Below are 25813 nucleotides of genomic sequence, written 5' to 3' on the forward strand. Positions count from 1 at the left end.
GTGAGAGCACACGCACTATAAAGACAGGGGACAGGAGAGTTCCCGCTCATTCTAGAAGCAGCCAGCTCGGAGCACAGAGCTCACAGCCTGCAACACAGACATTCACCATGTGCTGAGTGCATCACCATAGCTAGTGACAGGAAAGGGTCCACAGTTAAGCTGGTATTGCTTATACCCACGTTTACAGTATGTTAGCATAGTTGAACAGTTAATAAAATAGCGTTACACTAATTCCAGCATTGTTGGCTTGTTTGTGAACCAGAACACCCAACACGACACTGACCTCACGGTGCGACTGCCTTGACCTCATGGTGCGACTGCCCTGACCTCACGGTGTGACTGCCCTGACCTCACGGTGTGACTGGCCTGACCTCACGGTGTGACAGCCCTGACCTCACGGTGCGACAGCCCTGACCTCATGGTGTGACAGCCCTGACCTCACGGTGTGACAGCACTGACCTCACGGTGTGACTGCCCTGACCTCACGGTGCGACTGCCCTGACCTCACGGTGTGACTGCCCTGACCTCACGGTGCGACTGCCCTGACCTCACGGTGTGACTGGCCTGACCTCATGGTGCGACTGCCCTGACCTCACGGTGCGACTGCACTGACCTCACGGTGTGACAGCACTGACCTCACGGTGCGACTGCCCTGACCTCACGGTGCGACAGCACTGGCCTCACGGTGCGACTGCCCTGACCTCACAGTAAGCCTGCCCTGACCAATCAGCATACGCAACACCGCAGCCAATCACCAGTGAGAGCACACGCACTGTAAAGACAGGGGACAGGAGAGTTCCCGCTCATTCTAGAAGCAGCCAGCTCGGAGCACAGAGCTCACAGCCTGCAACACAGACATTCACCATGTGCTGAGTGCATCACCATAGCTAGTGACAGGAAAGGGTCCACAGTTAAGCTGGTATTGCTTATACCCACGTTTACAGTATGTTAGCATAGTTGAACAGTTAATAAAATAGCGTTACACTAATTCCAGCATTGTTGGCTTGTTTGTGAACCAGAACACCCAACACGACACTGACCTCACGGTGCGACTGCCCTGACCTCACGGTGCGACTGCCCTGACCTCACGGTGTGACTGCCCTGACCTCACGGTGTGACTGGCCTGACCTCACGGTGTGACAGCCCTGACCTCACGGTGCGACAGCCCTGACCTCACGGTGCGACAGCCCTGACCTCACGGTGTGACAGCCCTGACCTCACGGTGTGACAGCACTGACCTCACGGTGTGACTGGCCTGACCTCATGGTGCGACTGCCCTGACCTCACGGTGCGACTGCACTGACCTCACGGTGTGACAGCACTGACCTCACGGTGCGACTGCCCTGACCTCACGGTGCGACAGCACTGGCCTCACGGTGCGACTGCCCTGACCTCACAGTAAGCCTGCCCTGACCTCACGGTGTGACAGCACTGACCTCACGGTGTGACAGCACTGACCTCACGGTGTGACTGCCCTGACCTCACGGTGCGAGTGCCCTGACCTCACGGTGCGACTGCCCTGACCTCACGGTGCGACTGCCCTGACCTCACGGTGCGACTGCCCTGACCTCACGGTGTGACTGCCCTGACCTCACGGTGTGACAGTACTGACCTCATGGTCTGACTGCCCTGACCTCAAGGTGTGACAGCCCTGACCTCAAGGTGCGACTGCCCTGACCTCACGGTGCGACTGCCCTGACCTCACGGTGCGACTGCCCTGGCCTCACGGTGTGACAGTCCTGACCTCACGGTGCGACTGCCCTGACCTCACGGTGTGACTACCCTGACCTCACGGTGCGACTGCCCTGACCTCACGATGTGACAGCCCTGACCTCACGGTGTGACTGCCCTGACCTCACGGTGTGACTGCCCTGACCTCACGGTGCGACTGCCCTGACCTCACGGTGTGACTGCCCTGACCTCACGGTGTGACAGCCCTGACCTCACGGTGTGACTGCCCTGACCTCACGGTGCGACTGCCCTGGCCTCACGGTGTGACAGCACTGACCTCATGGTGTGACTGTCCTAGCCTCACGGTGCGACTGCCCTGGCCTCACGGTGCGACTGCCCTGACCTTACAGTGGAGCTGCCCTGACCTCACGGTGCGACTGCCCTGACCTCACGGTGTGACTGCCCTGACCTCACGGTGCGACTGCCCTGGCCTCACGGTGTGACAGCACTGACCTCATGGTGTGACTGTCCTAGCCTCACGGTGCGACTGCCCTGGCCTCACGGTGCGACTGCCCTGACCTTACAGTGGAGCTGCCCTGACCTCACGGTGCGACTGCCCTGACCTCACGGTGCGACAGCACTGACCTCATGGTCTGACTGCCCTGACCTCATGGTGTGACAGCCCTGACCTCACGGTGCGACTGCCCTGACCTCACGGTGCGACTGCCCTGGCCTCACGGTGTGACAGCCCTGACCTCACGGTGCGACTGCCCTGACCTCACGGTGTGACTGCGCTGACCTCACGGTGCGACTGCCCTGACCTCACGGTGTGACAGCCCTGACCTCACGGTGTGACTGCCCTGGCCTCACGGTGTGACAGCACTGACCTCACGGTGTGACAGCCCTGACCTCACGGTGCGACTGCCCTGACCTCACGGTGTGACTGCCCTGGCCTCACGGTGCGACTGCCCTGACCTCACGGTGTGACTGCCCTGACCTCACGGTGTGACTGCCCTGCCCTCACGGTGTGACAGCCCTGACCTCATGGTGTGACAGCCCTGACCTCACGGTGTGACAGCACTGCCCTCACGGTGTGACTGCCCTGACCTCAAGGTGCGACTGCCCTGACCTCACGGTGCGACTGCCCTGACCTCACGGTGCGACTTCCCTGACCTCATGGTGTGACTGCCCTGACCTCACGGTGCGACTTCCCTGACCTCACGGTGTGACAGTCCTGACCTCACGGTGCGACTTCCCTGACCTCATGGTGTGACTGCCCTGACCTCACGGTGCGACTGCCCTGACCTCACGGTGTGACTGCCCTGACCTCACAGTGGAGCTGCCCTGACCTCACAGTGGAGCTGCCCTGACCTCACAGTGGAGCTGCCCAGACCTCACAGTGGAGCTGCCCTGACCTCACAGTACGCCTGCCCTGACCTCACAGTGAAGCTGCCCAGACCTCACAGTGGAGCTGCCCTGACCTCACAGTGGAGCTGCCCTGACCTCACAGTGCGCCTGCCCTGACCTCACAGTGAAGCTGCCCTGACCTCACAGTGGAGCTGCCCTGACCTCACAGTGCGCCTGCCCTGACCTCACAGTGAAGCTGCCCTGACCTCACAGTGGAGCTGCCCTGACCTCACAGTGGAGCTCCCCTGACCTCACAGTGCGCCTGCCCTGACCTCACAGTGAAGCTGCCCTGACCTCACAGTGGAGCTGCCCTGACCTCACAGTGCGCCTGCCCTGTCCTCACAGTGGAGCTGCCCTGACCTCACAGTGGAGCTGCCCTGACCTCACAGTGCGCCTGCCCTGTCCTCACAGTGGAGCTGCCCTGTCCTCACAGTGGAGCTGCCCTGACCTCACAGTGCGCCTGCCCTGTCCTCACAGTGGAGCTGCCCTGTCCTCACAGTGGAGCTGCCTAACCTCACAGTGGAGCTGCCCTGACCTCACATTGGAGCTGCCCTGACCTCACAGTGAGCCTGCCCTGACCTCACAGTGGAGCTGCCCTGACCTCACAGTGGAGCTGCCCTGACCTCACAGTGGAGCTGCCCTGACCTCACAGTGCGCCTGCCCTGACCTCACAGTGGAGCTGCCCTGACCTCACAGTGGAGCTGCCCAGACCTCACAGTGGAGCTGCCCTGACCTCACAGTGGAGCTGCCGTGACCTCACAGTGGAGCTGCCCTGACCTCACAGTGGAGCTGCCCTGACCTCACAGTGCGCCTGCCCTGACCTCACAGTGGAGCTGCCCTGACCTCACAGTGGAGCTGCCCAGACCTCACAGTGGAGCTGCCCAGACCTCACAGTGGAGCTGCCCTGACCTCACAGTGGAGCTGCCCTGACCTCACAGTGCGCCTGCCTGGGCCTCACAGTGGAGCTGCCCTGACCTCACAGTGGAGCTGCCCTGACCTCACAGTGGAGCTGCCCTGACCTCACATTGGAGCTGCCCTGACCTCACAGTGAAGCTGCCCTGACCTCACAGTGAGCCTGCCCTGACCTCACAGTGGAGCTGCCCTGACCTCACAGTACGTCTGCCCAGACCTCACAGTACGCCTGCCCTGACCTCACAGTGGAGCTGCCCAGACCTCACAGTACGTCTGCCCAGACCTCACAGTACGCCTGCCCTGACCTCACAGTGGAGCTGCCCTGACCGCACAGTGGAGCTGCCCAGACCTCACAGTGAAGCTGCCCAGACCTCACAGTACGTCTGCCCAGACCTCACAGTACGCCTGCCCTGACCTCACAGTGGAGCTGCCCTGACCGCACAGTGGAGCTGCCCTGACCTCACAGTGGAGCTGCCCTGACCTCACAGTGAGCCTGCCCTGACCTCACAGTGCGTCTGCCCAGACCTCACAGTACGCCTGCCCTGACCTCACAGTGGAGCTGCCCTGACCTCACAGTGGAGCTGCCCTGACCGCACTGTGGAGCTGCCCTGACCTCACAGTGAGCCTGCCCTGACCTCACAGTGAAGCTGCCCAGACCTCACAGTGAAGCTGCCCAGACCTCACAGTGGAGCTGCCCTGACCTCACAGTGAAGCTGCCCAGACCTCACAGTACGTCTGCCCAGACCTCACAGTACGCCTGCCCTGACCTCACAGTGGAGCTGCCCTGACCGCACAGTGGAGCTGCCCTGACCGCACTGTGGAGCTGCCCTGACCTCACAGTGGAGCTGCCCAGACCTCACAGTGGAGCTGCCCTGACCTCACAGTGGAGCTGCCCTGACCTCACAGTGAGCCTGCCCTGACCTCACAGTGGAGCTGCCCTGACCGCACAGTGGAGCTGCCCTGACCTCACAGTGAAGCTGCCCAGACCTCACAGTGGAGCTGCCCTGACCTCACAGTGGAGCTGCCCTGACCTCACAGTGAAGCTGCCCAGACCTCACAGTGGAGCTGCCCTGACCTCACAGTGAGCCTGCCCTGACCTCACAGTGGAGCTGCCCTGACCGCACAGTGGAGCTGCCCTGACCTCACAGTGGAGCTGCCCAGACCTCACAGTGAGCCTGCCCTGACCTCACAGTGAGCCTGCCCTGACCTCACAGTGGATCTGCCCTGACCGCACAGTGGATCTGCCCTGACCGCACAGTGGAGCTGCCCTGACCTCACAGTGAAGCTGCCCAGACCTCACAGTGGAGCTGCCCTGACCTCACAGTGAGCCTGCCCTGACCTCACAGTGGAGCTGCCCTGACCTCACAGTGAGCCTGCCCTGACCTCACAGTGGAGCTGCCCTGACCTCACAGTGAGCCTGCCATGACCTCACAGTGGAGCTGCCCTGACCTTACAGTGAGCCTGCCCTGACCTCACAGTGGAGCTGCCCTGACCTTACAGTGAGCCTGCCCTGACCTCACAGTGGAGCTGTCCAGGTCTTACACGCAGGCTGTCCTGGCCTGTACACTGTGTCTGTTCTGCACTGTACAGCATTAATATTCTGAAAATCAACCTATGCCTTAGGTATTTCCCTCTGTTTCTCAGTTTTTAATTCGAATTGTATTGCATTGTTTTACAGTCATTGACAAAATAATATTATTCAGTAAATGAATGGAGCAACAGAAAACTATTATGAAGACCAATGACATGTTCTCAAAAATAAAAATATAATACAAGTTATGTTCTTTAGGTGGAATGGTAGTGCTGTAGTTAGCACTGCTGTGTTGATGACCAGTTTGTTTTAATGATGTTAGTTGCGGTGTGAGTATTGTCCAGGGAGTACAGCCCTGCTCTCCTTTAACATAATAGCAAAAGATCTTTAATATCACTGTAGGTGTTCCTCAGGATAGTATCCTCAGCTCAACCATCTTCAGCTTCTCCAACGATGACCTCCCTTCCACCATAAGGTCAGAAGTGGGGATGTTTGCGGATGACTGCACAATGTTCAGCACCATTCAGATAATGAAGCAGTCCATGTCCAAATGCAGCAAGACCTGGACAATATCCAGGCTTGGACTGACAAGTAGCAAGCTACATTCATGCCACACACAAGTGTCAGGTGATGACCATCTTCCGACAAGAGAGGATCTAACCATCGCCCTTTGACATTCAATGGCATTACCATTGCTGAATCCTGCAAAATCACCATCCTGGGGGTTACCATTGATCAGAAACTGAACTGGACTAGCCACATTACTGCTGAGGCTACCAGGGCTGGTCAAAGGCTAGAAACCCTGCAGCGAGTAACTCACCTCCTGACTCCACAAAGCCTGTCCGCCATCTACAAGACACAAGTCAGGAGTGTAATGGAATAGAGTGTAATGGAATGCTCTCCACTTGCCTGGATGAGTGCAGCTCCAACAACACTCAAGAAGCTCAACACCATCGAGGATAAAGCAGCCGCTTGATTGCTCCCATTCCACAAACATTCAAACCCTCCATCACCGACGAACAGGCTTGTGTACCATCGACAAGATGCACTGCAGTAACTTGCCAGCATTCCTTAGACACTGCCTTCAAAACCCACGACCGCTACCATCTAGAAGGACAAGAGCAGCAGACACCTGGGAACCCCACCAGCTGGAGGTTACCCTGACTTGGGAATATATCGACTTCCGCTGGGTCAAAACCCTGGAACTCGCTCCCTCACAGCACTGTGGGTGTCCCTACACCTCAGGGACTGCAACGGTTCAAGGAAGCAACTCACCAACACCTGCTGAAGGGCAAATGTAGATGGGCAATAAATGCTGGCCTAACCAGCGTTGCCCACATCCCGCAAAAAACAAATTTTTTAAAAATCCATCCATGAGAGGGAAGATGGGGCTTGGGCTTAATGTCTCATCCAAAACAGAGCATCTCTGACAGTGCAACACTCCCTCAGTTCTGGTCAGCCTAGATGATATACTCCAGCCTGTGGAACCTGGCTTGAACCAACAACCTTCTTACTCAGTAATGAAAGTAGTTCCACAATACGGCAACTTAGTTCTTTAATATCTATTTGTTGCAATTTCTGTGCTTCCTATCTGGGACTTATCACATAATCTGCTGTTAACTAATGACAGCATGGTAGCATAGTGATTAGCACAGTTGCTTCATAGCACCAGGGTCCCAGGTTCGATTCCCGGCTGGGTCACTGTCTGTGCAGAGTCTGCACGTTCTCCCCGTGCCTGCGTGGGTTTCCTCCGGTTGCTCCGGTTTCCTCCACAGTCCAAAGATGTGCGGGTTAGGTGGATTGGCCATGCTAAATTGCCCTGTGTCCAAAAAGGGTAAGTGGGGGTTACTGGGTTACAGAGATAGGGTAGATACGTGGGCTTGAGTAGGGTGTTCTTTGTAAGGGCCAATGCAGACTCGATGGGCTGAATGGCCTCCTCCTGCACTGTAAATTCTATGATTCTATGACAGATTAATTTCTGTGAGTTTAAGTCCAAGAGAAATTGTGGCTCTGCATTTTTATAATTATCTTTACAAATTTAAGGTCTAACATGATTCGTTTTGGATTAACCAATGAATCGGTCATACAACAACATAGCAGTATTTCTAGAAAAAAGCAATCACTAGTATGCCCAAATGGTATAAGCCTACCACTTTAAATGGCATTTTTAACATTTAACCGCACAACGATTATAATTCAGAATATGTAGTTGCTAGACAATTCAATTAGCACAAAGCAAGCAAGGAATGTTCTTTCTGTTTGTACAATGCCAATAACCACACAGTGTATTCAAACTGCTGATGGGCTCTGCCTCCCCATGGTGACTAAAAGGGATTAGAGAGCCCAATTGCTAATCCTGCTCTCATTTCCAAAGGAAATGCAAAGTAAGATCTGTAAATTATTCTCAGATCTATCATGCCTCAATGCAAAATAATAGAAAATATCAATTCCAGAGTATACTTATCCAAACACAAACCTCTTACGATCCATTCAGATCATTTGGGCTATTTTCTGAGTGTTCTTCCTGCAGCATTAATGTCTAATGTGTATTTCTGTAACCAACGTAGAATTGTGAAAGAGGCGAAACTGGAAATTTGCAATGGGAGTAAATGATTATTCCCCATCTATTGAAAATTATTTCAACGTTTCCTCTTTGTTATTTCCAGATTAACAATCTCCTCAATGTGCAGAAGTGTGAACTGATGCATTTTAGTCGGAAGAACGTACAGAGGTAATATAAAATAAGGGGAGAAATTCTTAAAGGTGTCCAGGAGCAGAGATACCTGGGTGTTTTTGTGCACACATCATTGAAAGTGGCAGGACAAGTGGAGACCCCAATTAATAAAGCTTGTAACATTCTGGGCTTTATTAATAGGGGCATAGAGTACAAGGGCAAGGAGGTAATGCTGAATTTATAGACACTAGTTAGACCTCAGTTGGACTCTTGTGTACAATTCTGGGAGCCACACTATAAGAAGGATGTGACCATATTGGCAAAAATATAGAAGAGGTTTACACAATTGGCTCCAGAGACAAGAAACTTCAGTTATGAGAATAGATTGGAGAGATTAGAACTGCTCTCCTTGGAGCGCAGAAGACTAAGAGGAGACTTGATAGAGATTTTCAAAATCATGAAGGGGCTGGACAGAGAAGATCGGGAGAAAGTATTCCTGTTCAATACAGGATCAAAAACGAGGGGGCACAGATCTAAAATGATTTGCAAAATGAGCAAATGTGATGTGAGAAAAAACGTTCTCACACAATGAGTATTTTTGTTCTGGAATGCACTGCCTGGGAGTGTGGTTGAGGCAGGTTTGATTGAAGCATTCAGAAGGGCAATAGATTATTATTTGGATAGAACCAATGTGCAGAGGTACAGGGAAAAGACAGGGAATGGCACTAGTTTCTGATGTTTGTTTGGAGATCTGTTGCAGATACAATGAGCCAAGAGGCCTCTTTCCACGCCATAACAATTCTGTGATTAACATCTCCTGCCACTTGCCACCCCCTGCTCTGCCTCACTCTATTGAATAGATAATTTAGATAATCAGTGCTGGAAAAATGATATGAAAACAAAATGTTTACACCATCTCCAACAATTCAGACAAAGAGAAAAGCTGTTTTTTCACAGGTTTAAGTTCACATTTTGAGAGGTTGTGTCTTTGCACAGGTCCCACGAAATGATGTGTCTTAATCCCAATGCTAGATCACAGACACAGTAAATCTGGGGCTATATCTGCTACTACGGAAAGGAATTATTTGATTATGTTCAATGATGTTAAATGATGTCACTGCCATCACAGTCTCCACCACCAATATTCCGTGGGTTTGGGGTGGGGAGCAGGTCAGATGTGGCAAGTGACTAACCTCCTGCCTTGCAAATGCTCTCGGCCATTTGTGGTCCTGGCCCAAAGCCTGCTGGGAAATATGACCAAGTAAAAGGGACACTAGCCTTCTGGGAAACGTGGCCAAGTAGCAGAGACACTGAAAAAACAAAGAGAGACGTTAAGAGCTGAGAGAACAGATTCTGCAACAGGAAATATGGCAGCAGATGGTGGCACCCGATTGTGAAATTGATCGTTATCGAAAAAAGATGTCAGAGGCGAGAGATGGAAACAAGATCTGGGAACGATCACCCAGGAATAGGAAGGATGAGAGGTAAGTGGGTGCGAAATATAGCGAGCCATGAAAATTAACATTTGCTGTTGTCTGTCCGATGAAAGGGGAGGTTGTCATCGGTTACATAGTAGGAATGCATGTGAGCAGTCAGACCACAGTCCCAAGAAAAATATAAATATCGATGCAGTAGTGACTAAGGTCGGCGAAGAACAAGGAAGAACAATCATAGAAGAAGACCGCAAGCCTCCAGCTGCTCCACCCTTGGGCCTGGCCAGTGCGATTGATTGGTGAAGTTTCCACAGGTCCACTAAATGTTATTAGATAAGTATTAACCGTCTAACCTATGTTTACAAACATATAGTGGTAGTACAGGAAGGTATAATCATTTGCTTTCAATAGAACCTCTTGTAGTAGTGAGAAGCATTGGGATTTTTATATTGTGTTTAAGAAAGAAGTGATTTGATACACATTTTTTTTAAAATTTAGAGTACACAATTCTTTCTTTTTCCAATTAAGGGACAATTTAGCATGGCCAATTCACCTACCTTGCACATCTTTTGGGTTGTGGGGGTGAGTGCCACCCAAACATGGGGAGAATGTGTAAACTCCACTCGGACAGTGACCCGGGGCCGGGATCGATCCTGGCTCCTCAGTGCTGTGAGGCAGCTGTGCTAACCACTGTGCCAGCTTGCCACCTAAATTTGATTCAAAGTTAAAGCTGTTGTGTCTATCAATCGACTAGAGCAAGTGGCCCAGTCAACATATTCGCAAAGTACAAGTCAGGTGAGTGATGAAATAAACTCCATTTGCTGGAATGAAAGTAACTCCAAAGATTAAGAAATGTCACGCGATCCAGAACAAAGTCGTTCACTTGATTGATTGACACCTCAACCACTGGCTTGATCATCCCCTTTCTCCATTTGCATACCATGGCTGTTGTGTGCACTTTCTGCAGGATACAATTTATAAACTCACAAAGACTTAAGCAGATGTATCTTCCAAAATTCCCATCTGTGCATTGCAATTCCTTCAACATTGGGTCAAAATCTTGGAAGTCTCTAGCAGCACCGTGGATACTCCCAAAACATGGACTGCAGCGTACCCAACCAGCACCTTCACAAGACTAGCTGGGGATGGGTAATGGATGCTGGCTTTGCCGATGAAAAGCATGGTCCAAAAGTGAAGGAAAATATAAAGGGGTTGATGCAAGGTCACTGGCCATCTCCCATATCAAATTGAAAGAAACAGAGTCATCAGTATAAACTCACTCCAAGTAGGTTTCAAGCTGCACAACTCATCTAAAGCCTTAAAGTATCTTTTCTATTTGCTGGCTGCTGATAGTAATGTTGCTCTGTTTCTCTGGTTATGAATATGGCGGTCAATATGGTCACCTTCCTTAATATTAATTATATTGATACCGCCACAAGGTTCAAACCCGAATACTGATCAAAGAGCCAGTTAGTTAGTTCAAAGTCAATACTATTTATTTTCACACACAGTAAGACCTACACATGCACAAAGTACTACAAACTAAACTACCGTTACCGCTAACGCCTATACTTATCTTTGGGTGCCCATTTAGTCAGAGGAACAATGGCTGTTGTTCGGATCTGAGGTTGCTGGGTTCGAAGTGGTACAGGAGAACAGCTATGGCTGTTCCGTCTGGTAGCGAGCGTTGACCTTGGACTTACTTACTTCTGGTGCAACTGGTGGATGGGTCTCTCCGCTTTGAGAGCCAAGTCCAAGAGAGCGATTCTCTCTCGGGGGTTTCTTCTTATACCCGGAGCAGCTTTGCACGCTTTTAGGCGGGCCTTAAACCTGGCCCCAATTAATTGGGCCGCTTCTTGATCACTGGTATTGATCTTGACCAATAAAGGGGTGGGTGCCCTGATGGTTGGCGTGTCTTAGGTGGCCGTTGGCCTTGCTTTGTTTGTGATTTCGGTTTGGGGAACTTTGGATGTCTGAAGCAGTATCAGTTGCTTGAGTGTCTTTCCTTTGTTCCCAGAGATGGGCCATCAATATGCTAATTGACCTATAGTTTCAATTCCACCTGGGAGCTGTCTCTCCAATATGAATACAGGCTCAGTGCCTGCTTGTTTTCCTAACATTGTCCACAGTTCCCTACAGTCTTTGCGAGCGTCCATTTTGTATTCTGGAAGTGGCCATCCCAGATGGCTACAGTAACCGATCTGCTGTGCGTTTTGATCAGTTTCTTTTTTTGTTTCATTATTTATTCCATATTCTGTCATGAGGTTGCTCGCTTTAAGGTTTAAAACAAAACAGAAGTGGGATCCATCTCGCTCACTTCACATTCTTATTATAAGGAATTGCTGATACCAGCAAAAAATGTAATTATGTAATCCCACTTCAAGCATCAAGTATTCCCAGTTATTCATATAGCGTTCCGTGCCTGAATGTTGTCAAGTCAGCGTATGCTCTTTCGTTCACGAAGATGTTCTGCTGAGAATTCCTGCCTTGTATTTGATTCAGCTGCAAATTAAATAGGCATGGATATAAATGTAATTAATTTAGATTTTCTTTATTAGCAGTTAAAATATGTATCCAAGCTTCACCTTTCTTCACCATATTTATTTGTATCCAGCCTTCATTCAGTTATTTGCTTCTGTTTCAGTTACCTGTATGAATTCTCTCTTCTGTTCCAGTTACAGGTCACAAAGAGTTGCAGGTGAGGCACTGAAAAGAAGGTAAAAGTTATATTGAATATCATCAAATAATTTAGACGAAAAGTAGGTGAAATGCATCTTTACCACCTGGTAAACAATTGGAAAAATAACAATATCTATTTGTATTTAATGGATCACAATATTTCCATTATTTAGGTCCAATTTATTGGCAGCATGGTGGTGCAGTGAGTAGCACTACTATCTCATGGTGCCGAGGTCCCAGGTTCGATTCCGGCTCTGGGTCCCTGTCCATGTGGACATTCTCCCCGTGTTGGCGTGGGTTTCGCCCTCACAACCCAAAGATGTGCAGGGTAGGTGGATTGAACACACTAAATTGACCCTCAATTGGAAAAAATGAATTGGGTACTCTAAATTTATTTTTTAAAGATTTTGGTCCAATTTTATAATCAGGAAACTGTTTCATCGATGCTTTTCTATTCTATTCTTCCTGACAATAAATGTGTTAACTGCAGTTATAAGTTGTATAGGATTTTGAGAAACAGCGAGTTGACCTCTCCATCTTTTTCCCTCAGCATTTTTTGCCTTTTATTTTTCTCAAAACTTGTCTAATTTTTGCTTTGATTCATTAATACTTTGTATTTCAATGATCTTCCTGTATATTTATTCCAAAATCTATTATTAATTGGATGGAATAGTTCCGCCTGCCTTCCTTCTCAGTGTCAAATTACTCTGATCTTTAACTTGTGTCTCCTGGCAATTGCATCCTTCACTGTGGCAAATAATTTGTAGAAGAAGGGAAGGATTTGTCATGTGTCAAAAAACATTTTTCTTCATGTCTTGTTTTTATGATACATTATTGTGAATCATATAAGATCCTGAACGGTCTTGACATGGTGGTGTTGCTAACTTTTGGTTGGTTCTTAATTTGGATCACTTTACCATGGCGTCTTCATCCTCTGATCCCCGGGGCACCCATGCTTTGTCTCAACACTGTCCTATCCTATGCAACACAATTTTACCTAAACCATTTTAAATACATTCATTATCAAAAATTCCACGGGGCGCTATGACATTAATACATGCATTACAGAAAAATAAAAAAACTGGAACCTCTAACTATTCTCAATAAGCTATCCTCATTCAAACAATCCAAAAATAATCTATACATCTCAAACTGTATAAAATAGCAGCACACAAATTTCTCTGGCCTGGCAGTCAGACACAGAAGTTTACATCTCTTTATTCCATAGAATATATTAAACAAAATGGATGCTCTTTAATCCGAAAATGGGGGACCTAAATCTGCGAGAGCAATATGCTCTGTTAAAAACATCAAAGCAAATGGGAGAACTGAATCCCAGGTGCTATTATTTTGCTGAACCATTTTCCTGAGGGGGGCTTTCAATATCCTATTCATTCGTTCTACAATATCCTAGTCATTCATTCTACAACTTGACTGGGGGTGGTATGCGATATGGAACTTTTGTGTAATGCCGAAGATCGTGAGAACATTTTTCATTACACGTCCGGTGAAATGGGAGCCTTGGTCGGACTCTATGCTGCGTGGGAGGCCCCATCTTGTAAAGATGTGGTGTTTTAATATTTTAGCCGTTTTCTTGGCCGTATTAGTTCTTGTCGGAAATGCTGCCACCCATTTTGTGAAGGTGTCTATGATCACCGACAAATACTTGTAACCATTTCTGCATGGGGGTAGGAGTCCGATATAATCTATCTGGAGATTTGTCCAGGGTCCATTAACGGGGCGGGTATGGCTAAGTTGAGCCTGTTTAGCATATCTGTCCGGATTGTTCTGGGCACAGATTAAACAATTCTCTGCGTAGTTTTTAAATCAGGCCACCAGCAAAGTGGTCTGAGGTGGGCTAGGGTGGGTTCAATTCCTTGGTGTCCATGATTGTCATGGAACTGACAAATGATTTGGTTCCTGTCCTGGCTGGGAACTATATAAATGCCATCCTTTAAAATCACACCGTCATGTGTGGTTATTGCAGTCTTTAAAACTTCCCTGAGTTTCTCGTCCTCTTTCTGGGCCTTTGCTAAATCCTGAATGTTGGTCTGTGAGACCTGAACTGCGTGTACTGGGGTGCTTTCGGGGGGGGGGGGGGGTTCCAAAAATAACCATGCCTGGAGCCTGCTGTCGCTAGGGCGTCTGCTTTAACCTTTCCAGGGGGGAAGAACGGTGATGACTGCGAACCTTAATTATGCCGTATTTCCTATCCTTTGCTGTCTCTAAGATGTGGTGGAGTAATGGGGCTAAGGGTAGGGGTTTACTGTCCTCTTGTTTCCCAGAGTGGTAGGAACTCTGTCAAACTATTGCAGACATACAAGCTGTCTGAATAGATGTCTGCTGGGGTCGGGAATGAGTCTGGGTGGTCTACAATATATGCAATTGCTGCCAGCTCTGCTGCCTGCGAGCCTAAGTGTCCTGGCAACTTTAAGGAAATTTCATCTAGGGCGCGTCCCTGCGCGTCCTCTACATATATACCGCAACCGGTAATTCCCTCTCCATTTAACACTGTGGAGGAGCCATCCACATATATCTTTAGGGGTGCGCACGTGTCTGTGGGCTGGAGTCTCTGGGTGTACTACCTGTTTTTTTGGGGGGTGTTTTGGGAATAAATGGGTCTGTGTTCTGTTTAGTGGTGATGATCTCACACTCCTGAGGGTGCCTGCATACTGCAGATTATCAGCCAGGAAGGTGTGGGTCTTGGTTCTCTTTACCGTGATGTCCCGTCCCTGTAAAAGAAGGGTCCAATGGGCTGCGCGGATTTGGCTGACTGTGCCATCTTTAAGTCGGCCGTCTAACAATAGCTGTGTCGGTGGGTGTTCTGTGAGGATGGTGATGGGGTTGAGTCCTGTAATGTAGGCGAAGTATTGTACTGCCCAAAAAACTGCGAGCAGGTGCCTTTCACAGGCAGAAAATCCTTGCTCTACGGGGTCTAACATGCGTGAGGCGTTTGCTACGGGGCGTAACTGGTCGTGGCGTTCCTGGAGGAGCACGGCCGAAAGGGTTCGGTCGGTGCTTGCTACCTCGATAGCATACGGGGAATGTGGATCTGGGACCTGTAGTGCGGGGGCTGTGCTGAGTTCTCTTTTTAAAGCGTCCACGGCATCTGCATGCTGTGGAAGCCATTCCCAAGGTGCCTGCTTTTTGAGAAGTTCGGAAAGGGGCGCTGCTTTAGTTGCGAAACCGTCAATGTGGTTTCGGCAGTAGCCAATCAGTCCTAGAAATGACCGGAGGGCTGAGACATTGTGGGGAAGGGGCAATTTGACGATCGAGTCAATTCACTTGTGCTCGATCTCGTGTTTACCATGAGTGATCACTGTTCCCAAGTAAATCACATTGTCTTTCAGAATCTAGGCCTTCTTGGGGTTGACTTTACAACCAATTTCCTTTAGGTGTGCTAGGAGTTCGGCGAGAAGCAAAATGTGCTCTCCCTTTGTGTCTGTCTGTAGTAACAAGTCGTCTACATACTGGACCAGACAATCGGGGCAGGAAAATTTTGCTGAACCATTTGCCAGCTATCGGTGGAAAATGGAGGGGGAGTTGTGGAAGCCTTGTGGAAGGCACGTCCACGTGTACTGTTGCCTTTGGAATGTAAAGGCAAATTTGTACTGGCATACTTTAGCCAATGGAATGGACCAGAAGCCATTACCAATGTCCAAAACTAAAATTTCTTTTGACTGGAGTCCCTGTTTGAGCATGGCCTCGGGACTCGTGGCTACGGTGGGGACTGCTGCTGGGGTTACTTTGTTCAGTTCCCGGTAATAAATGGTCAGTCGCCATGATCCACCCGGTTTCCTGACGGGCTAAATCGGTACGTTGTTTGTGGAGGCTACTGATCTGAGTATGCCTTGATCCAACAAACTCTCTATTACTTTGGAGCTTCCTCCCTCTGCTTCCTGGGGAAATCCATACTGCTTCTGGGGTTTAGGGTCAGGACCTGTAATGTTCACAAAGCCAGCCAAACTGCCACAGTCGTGCTTGTGCTGTGCAAATGCTGCTTTTTGTTCCTGCAGGACTGCCCTAACCTGTTTGTCTGCAATAATGGCTCGAGGGTCGAACCAGAAGTCTCCTACCGAGCTAATCCTATTTACGTATTCTCCTACTGTGAGCGTGGCGGGGGCTCGTGCTGCCTTTGCCATTTTCCATACACACTTGTTCACTGGATCAAAAGAAAGGTTATGGGAGCTCATGAAATCGATCCCAAGGATATGTTCTGCTGTCTGGGGCAGATCAACTAAAACTACGGGGTGCTTGGTTGCGATGTTCCCTATCTGTATTGCTATAGGGGCTGTGATGTGTCCCTGTTGTAAATGGCCTGTAAAACCGCTGAGTGAAATAGTGTCTGTTGTGGGCCACGTGTCTCGCTGGAACATCGTTGGGGAATTGAGTGTGGTGCGGGACCCTCCTGTGTCCCAAAGAAATTCCACGGGTTGTCCCCGAGCTTTGCCTGCTACTATCGGTCTACCGGACTTGTCCCAAAGGGTGTCGCAGACCCAATCTGGGGAGCCCGAACACCATCAGTAGGTGCCGTTAATGTCTGTACTCTCTGAACGGGCGCTACCGCTATGGATCGGCTTAGCCCTATTCTTGTTTAGGGTGCCTGTCGGTTGGTTTCTCTGCTGCTTCTGGGGCACATTGCACTCTCGTGCAAAGTGTCCTAGCTGTCCACAATTGTAACATTCCTGAGGTTTTGGCTGGGGTTGGCTGTTCCTGCCCTCATTTACCCATGCGGGGTTTTGGTGTGCCTTAACTGGGTTCATCTCTGTCTGCTCTTCATCGGGTGTTATAAATGCGGTTTTGCCTGCAATTGATTGCTCCCAAGCGCGGGACAATCTCTTCAAAACCCATTTTTCATTGTGGGCCTCATCTGAGGGGTCATAATTTGCGCAAGCTTTTTGTTCTGCTTCTGTGCCGTGGGAGACTAGAATTCGGGTCCATTTGGCCATATTATCTGGGGACAAATGGGCACGGGCTAACTCTCCAAAAACTGCGGTAAAGCAAATCCACAAACGTCCAGCAAATACTGTGGGGTGCTCTGTCTTCTTTTGCCTACACTTATTTAGGCCTTCTACGTGGTCTCCTCTGTTAAAGCCAATCGCATCAAGTATCGCTGTGTGCATCTCTTGGAGTGTGCCTCCTCCTACATTCTGTGGGTCGGGAAGGGCTGCCACGACTGAAAGGTCGAGGCTTAAAACTATGAGCTTCATTTGCTCCTTTTCGTCCAGGCCGTACATGGTTACCTGTTGTCTGACTTTCGCGAAAAATTGGTGGGGGTCTGAAGTGGGAAGGAATGGTGTAATTTTTCCACACGTGCCCCGTAATTGGGTCACGGTTAACGGGGTTGTGTAAAGGAAATCTGCTTCTCCTTCTCCTGCGGCCCTGCGGTGTGTGGTCACAGGATACATGGGGATGTGTTCTGCCTGTTCGGTTGGGGGTTGGGGCGCTTTCCTTTTCTGGGGTTTTTCCTGCGTACATGTCCCATGTACGTATCTATGGGCAGTCTCGTTCAATTCCTGCCAATTGGGGCCGTTTTTGTGATCTAATTGGGGTCCGAATGTACTCTCAAATCCATTTTGCACGGACAGCAGAGATTGCAATTCTGCAATTTTCTTCCGCCACTTTGCGTGGTCTACGGAGCTCTGCCTTTGTTCCATCGTGGAAGTATGGAGTGCTCGTAAGGCTGCTTTTAAATCATTGCACTGTTTCTGCAATTGCTGTTCTGTTTCTTGTCTTACCAAGACCGCACATTACGTGTCCTGGTAGGCCTTATCGTATTGGGTCTGAAAACTGTTCAAATGCTCGATTCAAGACTGATGTGTCCACTTGGCATCATCCACCTCTCTGTCCCTTGCTGCTAACTGCTCTTTCAGATCTCGATTCTCTTTCTCTACCTCACTCATGTCTACCTCACTGGTTCTGTCTCTCTCCTCTATCTCTCTATGGAGCGTCGTAACGACCTCCTCTGTGCCTCGCAATTGTGCCAAACAGGACACGATTGCCATCGGCTTGCGAGCTTTTCCCAAGCTCTTCTTGTGGATCTCTGACAGGTTCTCCCACCAAGTATGTCCTATACTCTCGGGACCTGTTTCCTCATTATCACAGAATTCGCTCCAAAGGGGCCATCCTTTCCCTTTGAGATATTTTCTGATCTCTTCTTCCCAAACGGGTCACTGTCCTACTCTACTGCTGGTCGCTGCGACCTCGAATTCCTGGGGGTTCATAAGGCGTTCCATTGCCTTCATTGCCATTCTCTCTACTAGGATCTCTACTGAATTTGGAACAGGGGGTGATAAAGCAGTGATGTAAACACGGGTACGGCTACGCTAATTTCCGGCCTACAAAACTCCCAACAGTTTTTCGCAACAAAATCTCTCAGGTTTACCCTATATCCCTGTTAGTACATATGCATTAACAGACTTCCGAATCTCAGAGGCTTGATCAGTACTGTTTTGACGCTTGTGGTTTTTCTGTTCCCAATTGGATTCTCAATTCAAATTTTGGTTTCTCTCGGAGTGGTTAGGCCACTTCCAAATCAAGTCCCACCAGTAAATGTTGCTAACTTTTGGTTGGCTCTTAATTTGGCTCTATTTAATCACGTTTGCTCAAGAGTCGCCAGGTATCTTTCGACACCGCCACAAGGTTCAGAACCGAATACTGATCAATGACTCGATACACCAGTTAGTAAGTTCAAAAGCAATGCTCATTTATTTACACACAGTCAAATCTACTCATGCATAGACTCTACGAACTAAACTTACACTATTACTAAAGCCTATACTTAGCTTCGGGTGCCCACTCAGTCAGAGGAACAATGGCCGTTGCCCGGTTCTGAGGCTGCTGGGTTGAGCTGTTTACAGGGTAGCACCTAGGAGTGTCTATCTCATAGCGTGCATTGACTTGGGACTTACTTGGTCTGATGCAGCTGCTAGGCAGGTCTCTCTCTTCGGTCAGAGCCAAAGCCAAAGGAGAGCGTTCTCCATTGGGGGATACCTTTTATACTAAAAAAGGGCTTTGCGCTCTTTTGGGCGGGCCTTGAACTTGGCCTCAACTAATTGGGTCTTTCCCAATCATCTGTATCGATTTTCCTCCAATAGAGGGATGGTTCCCTGATCGCTGGGCATGTCCTGGTGACTGTCAGTCTGCTTTGTCTTAGCTTCTTCTGGCGCCGGGGAGTCTGTCCTAACATTGTGCATCTAAATGTTTCCCTTTTGTCCCCGGAGATGGCTCATTAGTATGTAAATCGTTTGGTAGTTTCTGTCCTGTCTGGGCGTTTAAGGTTCTAATCAACAGACAGAGCTTGCACCTGCTTGTTTCTTAGCATTGTCTAATTTTCCCTGCAGTCTTTGCGGGTGTCCATTTTGTAATCGGGACGTAGCCATCCCAGATGGCTACAGTGGTTAGCACCACTGCCTCACAGCTCCAGGGGACCCGGGTTCAATTCCGGCCTTGAGTGACTGTGTGGAGTTTGCACTTTCTCCCCGTGTCTGCGTGGGTTTATCTCCCCGTGTCTGCGTGGGTTTCCTCCGGCTGCTCTGGTTTCCTCCGACAGTCTAAAGGTGTGCAGGTTAGGAGGATTGTTCATGGTAAATTGTCCGTTCATGTCCAGGGATGTGCGGGATAGGTTACGGAGTTACGGGGACAGGGCGAGATGGGTGGGGGAGTGAAATTGGGTAGAGTCCTCTTTCGCAGGCTCGGTGCAGACTCGATGAGCCAAATTACCTCCTTCTGCACTGTAAGGATTCTATAGTTCTGAGTCGGTGTGGAGAGGACGTTTCCTCTTCTGGATGAATCTAGAACCAGGCGTCACTGTTTAAAAATAAAAGGTCGCCCATTTCAGACAGAGATGAGAAATTATTTCTCTCGTATCGTGAGTCTTTGGAACTCTCTTCCCTTCTTGGTTATTTTTAAGGCAGAGCTAGTTTGATTCTTGCTTAATAAGGGGGTGATGGGCTATCACAGATGGGAATGAGGGGTTGAGGTTACAGTCTGATTCATGATCTAATTGAATGGCAGAGCAGACTTGAGGGGCCGAGTGGGATACTCCTGCTCCTAAGTTATATGTTCTTCTGTTCAAAATAAGATTAGTTTTGGATTATCTGCATCAGTAAAAAAGATTCTTCAGGCCAGAATTTCCTGGATTGACGATGTCACACAGCCCTTAATGGTGCTTCTTGGGCCAAAAGGAACAAGTGACAAAATTTCCTTTGTCAGAATGTAAAAGCTTGTGGGCAGATGCCTGCGAGATGACGGGCAGGTCATACATGGAGCCCTGTAATTACCCCATTGTGTCAAAATTTAGGCCACAGGAAGTGGGTGTCCTATGCGGCCATGTGGCGCCAAGCCTGCTAGAACGTGGCACAGGTATCGCACAGTCTCCCTGGTGAGGCAGAGTCTTCTAAGGCACATATTGTCCGACAGCTCCATAAATTGCACCTTCGTGCCCACTGACACAGAACTTTAAGAACTTTGAAACAGCACAGGCAGCAGACTAACACTACCCCATGAGAACTTTCAAACAACAGACTTAAGGACCAGCCACACAATTACAGCCCCCAGCAGAGATGGCCGCCGAGCTCTGATCCCTGGTGCCAGGTGGAGACAGTGGTGCTCATCTCCTTCCTCCCTCTCGGAGGTCATGGTGCCAGTTCCTGTTTTTAAAAAGCATCAGCAATCTATGCCATCCTGACGTCACGCCTGGTGGGTGGGAAGATTCAATGAGGCCCGAAGATGGGACGTTAACCACGCTAAGTATATTATAATGGATTCAAATTCATGCAAATCAGGTTTGCGCCCTTCCTGGGTGTGAACCTGATCGCACCACCAGCAAGGGCCTGGGAGGATCGCATTCCAAAATCTCGCTGGTGCGATCCCTATTTTTGGCCTATCGCGCGATTTAGCGGCTTTGACAAGATTTGGGCCTGTGGCTGATGGAACCGCGAAATCCCACCCTGTGACTCTATGTAGTGATCTCTCCGACCAATACTAACATGAACAAATGTATCTTTGACAGGTGGATTGGTGAGGTTAAGATCAAGTACATTTTCCTTCGTATTTGTTTTCCCATTACCAGCCATAAGTCTCGACTGTCAGCTATGTGATTCAGGACTCAGCCAGCTTTTTAGTTCCAGATTTATATAATATATTTCCCAACCTTCATGGTAGGATTTGAACATGACAGCTGGTCCTTGGTCCAGCATAGCTCCACCTATTTACATCACGAGTTGGTTGGCATAAACAGCAGTGGGAGCACTCCCCTTGGATTGACAAAAAAAAATTCCACTCTGCTGCTGACCTGTTGTAAGTCCCCCAAAACCATCGCCACCACCTCAGAGATCGCCTCCTCCCCTCCGATCACCAGGACAGTTTTTCCAGCCAGCTCTCTCAGTGATCTGACCATATTCCTGTCACCCCCCACAAAAAGGCGAGCTGAACTAAGGTACCTTCTTGACACCTGCAACTTGCTGACGGTAAGAAAGTGAGGCCTGAGCCATGGCTTGCTTTGGGCGGATGATGAAGCTTTTACACCATTTCATGCCATTTGAAGCGCAAGTCAAAGATGGACCTTATCTGCATTTCCATTCCCATACTGTGGTGAATGAGGAAAGTGCAAGTTTCAGTGTGAACCAACCCCAGCACGTTCAGGCATGAGCGCATCAGGTAGCACTGTATTGACTAAGCTAAGCCTTTCAATTCACTTCAAAATATTATGTGCAATATCTTTAAAGCAAATTGACCCTGGCTTTCTCAGGAGCATTAATCTGTCAATGTTAAAGGATTTCTTAAATCTTTTCAAGGCTAGCAAACCACTGAAGTAAAATTCCAATATTCTCTCGAGGTTTTGCAGATTTATTTCAGAAATGTCAATCTTTGAGAACTATGGTTCTTCTATACCTTTCCTAATATTGTTTTAAATTGTCCGCAAGGTCGTGGATTTTTTTATGAAACTTTAGTTTGTGAATAAAGCAAAACTTAATGCACATATATTTTGAAATATTTGTGGTTGAAAGCTCTTTGACAGTATCCTCTTTGTCATCCTCTTCCACTGTGGAATTTAGAGCAAATGATTTTCTGGGCTCTATAACCCAATGCAAGGTCTATGAATCTGTGATATGCCTAAATTAACGTACTGAAGTGAAAGTACTGGAATTTTAGTCTGGAGGTAATAACCCAACTTCAATACATGGTGGACTTTTAGCTGGGAACTTTTCTTTCATTTTTATCTTGGAGTGTAATTAACAGGCTGTAAAGCAAGATTAAAAATGGCACAAAGTCAAAATGTTTTGGGCTTCGGCATAGCACAGTGTGCTCAGTTTGTGCTCAGATGTCAAAATGTGTTAGCCGCCAAGTTGCTGGAAGTGTGTGCTGATAACATGAATCTGGGACATTGGTGAATGACAGTGGTGAATGATAGTAACAAATCCATGTCTCCTTCATTCGTGACATTTAAGAATCAAAAAAAGGGGAATGGATTGATATCGACAGGGGAGAGATGCTTCCCCCTTTTCCCACTTCCTGACATGCCCGCAACAAGATATATTTTAGAGAAGAAATGTTTTAACCCTTGAAGTCCCATGATTCTCAAGAACAGGCACAAGAACAGGTTTTCTCCAGGTTTTCTCCTAAGTTTTAAATTAAAAGGAAGAAAAAAAATTATCAACACCCACTCACTCATTCACAAATGACACACACTAAAGGAAAGGCGATAACCGAAGGTATAGCATGCACTTAGATTTTCCTAAGTGTCCAAAATGTTGCTTTTACCCATAGTTTTCGCAATGGTAGCTGGAAGTGTTGAGGGCCTGGTGATTCACTTCTGGTTCACTTACATCAATGAACATTGAAAGTTCCTGATGATAAATTCACACTGGCTTATTCCTGGCCACAGGAAGCTTCTGGCTTGCCCTTTGCACATCAGTGGGTAAAAAGGATAGCCTCAAGTTCTCTATCAATAAGGTTCTCGGCAGCATCCTTTCTTATTTTGGGTCTGATCTCTTCCCTCTGTGGTCTCTGTCTCGATATCTGGTATTTCTTGTAGAAAGTTTGAAGCAATATTTCTTGTCGAAGTTTGAAGCAATATCAGGAAAGATAGGGAAGGTGTTATGTTTCATTATCTATTTTGTGTCATGTGATCACAGAATTGTTGTGCTCATTGTTCACATAAATGATTCTGGCAATGTCAGCATGGACACGTGTGGGTTTGTACTTAACCATTTTCATCTCTTTGTGATTGAATGGGTTTTCTTCCCACATATATTTTGTGTGATTTCAATTTATCTCGGTTTCTATGGATAGTTAGACAATAATAATAATAATCTTTATTAGAGTCACAAGTAGGCTTACATTAACACTGCAATGAAGTTACTGTGAAAATCCCCTAGTCGCTACACTCCTGCGCCTGTTTGGGTACACGGAGGGAGAATTCAGAATGTCCCATTCACCTAACAGTGTGGCTTCGGGAATTGTCGTAGGAAACCAAAGCACCCGGAGGAAATCCTCGCAGACCTGGGGAGAACGTGCAGACTCCGCACAGACAGTAAATGTTAACCCCACAAGAGAGATCTGTTGCATTCTGAAGTCTCTTCAATGGAAAATCTATAAGGTTGTTTACATTTTAATGTCCTGATCACATAAGCACTCTACTTTCAGCAACAGGCTGTTTCATGTTTTGCAGTCAAGGACAAAAGTTGCCTGATGCCTGGATTCCAGCTTGTGTCAAGGTAAATTCATAGAATTTACAGTGCAGAAGGAGGCTATTCGGCCCATCGAGTCTGCACCGGCTCTTGGAAAGAGCACCTTACCCAAGGTCAACACCTCCACCCTATCCCCATAACCCAGTAACCCCACCCAACACTAAGGGCAATTTTGGACACTAAGGGCAATTTATCACGGCCAATCCACCTAACCTGCACATCTTTGGACTGTGGGAGGAAACCGGAGCACCCGGAGGAAACCCACGCTGACACGGGGAGGATGTGCAGACTCCGCACAGACAGTGACCCAAGCCGGAATCGAACCTGGGACCCTGGAGCTGTGAAGCAATTGTGCTATCCACAAGGCTACTGTGCTGCCCGTGAACAAATTGTCCTTTTACATTCTGTTTTTCAAAGTAAAATGTTAACCTTCTTTATAACATTGTGGGAACATTGTAGAAGATTTCAATGACAAAACAATTAGGTAAAAAGAGTAAAGCTGAAAAAAGAGACATTTTGTTGAAACTCATCATCTTGTGCTCAGTGGGACAATTTGCAAGAATACCAATGTAAGGGAAAACAACACATCTATACTGTGTGAAAATAGTGTGCTGATTGGTTTGCAGGTAGTCTCTGATTGGTAGAGGCATTGCACCAGCTGATGGCTACTGAGTGTTAACTGCCAATCATTATTTGAAATTTAAACCAGGCAGCCCGACTCTGATTAGTCATTGTCCTGAGGAATGAGAGTCAGTGAATGGCCTTTTGAGAGAAGTAATTTCTTCTGTGTTAAATCTGCTACCCTTTATCCTAAAACTATGACCTCTCGCTGTAGATTGCCCAACAAGTGGAAGCATCCGCTCTACGCCATCTTATATTTGTTTGCTTCATGCTACCACCTGGTTCCCATGGACTCTATGGTTTCATCACACTGGCTGGTGGTTTCTGGGAATGTGTGCAGGTCATCATCTCAACCGACGGCCAGTGGAGGCCAAGGCTCCTCTGGAAGTTGTTCCGGCTATGGCGTTACCTCGACTGGGGGTGCTCTGGGTTGGTCTGGCCAATGGCTCAGTTCAGAGCCCTGAAAAAGAGAAGAATAGATGTGCTCCATAATCAGTAAAAGAGGTTACAAAGTAAAAATGGTGCTGCTGCTTTGTAATGGGGCTTTTCAGAGGACGGGTTTGTGGCTGCATTATGTTGGTATGAGGTATGATCTCTTCCCTCTGTGGTCTCTGTCTCGATATCTGGTATTTCTTGTAGAAAGTTTGAAGCAATATCAGGAAAGATAGAGAAGGTGTTATGTTTCACTTCTGTGATCTTAGCGGCGCTCGAATCATTGGAGTTGGAGTCTCTCTGCACTATAGAGTGGGGAGTCCATGGTTCAGCCCCAGTGAACTTCGGGCCATTACATAGAACATAGAACGATACAGCGCAGTACAGGCCCTTCGGCCCACGATGTTGCACCGAAACAAAAGCCATCTAACCTACACTATGCCATTATCATCCATATGTTTATCCAATAAACTTTTAAATGCCCTCAATGTTGGCGAGTTCACTACTGTAGCAGGTAGGGCATTCCACGGCCTCACTACTCTTTGCGTAAAGAACCTACCTCTGACCTCTGTCCTATATCTATTACCCCTCAGTTTAAAGCTATGTCCCCTCGTGCCAGCCATTTCCATTCGCGGGAGAAGGCTCTCACTGTCCACCCTATCTAACCCCCTGATCATTTTGTATGCCTCTATTAAGTCTCCTCTTAACCTTCTTCTCTCCAACGAAAACAACCTCAAGTCCATCAGCCTTTCCTCATAAG

General features: G+C 48.3%; 1 long non-coding RNA gene across 2 annotated transcripts in view; it reads left to right on the forward strand.

The window, feature by feature from the left end:
• LOC140411635 (uncharacterized) overlaps positions 1-25813 on the forward strand; it is a 171976-nt gene that overhangs the window by 104030 nt on the left and 42133 nt on the right. Inside the window, exons 1-3 of one of the 2 annotated variants that reach the window (XR_011940912.1) lie at positions 5553-5613; positions 8188-8252; positions 12304-12326. This is a non-coding gene — a long non-coding RNA (uncharacterized lncRNA). Of the gene's footprint in view, positions 1-5552; positions 5614-8187; positions 8253-12303; positions 12327-25813 lie in introns of those variants that run through there. The other variant, XR_011940911.1, reaches the window with a different exon arrangement.

The sequence above is a fragment of the Scyliorhinus torazame genome, chromosome 4 (genome assembly GCF_047496885.1).
Source record: "Scyliorhinus torazame isolate Kashiwa2021f chromosome 4, sScyTor2.1, whole genome shotgun sequence".
Classification (NCBI taxonomy): domain Eukaryota; kingdom Metazoa; phylum Chordata; class Chondrichthyes; order Carcharhiniformes; family Scyliorhinidae; genus Scyliorhinus; species Scyliorhinus torazame.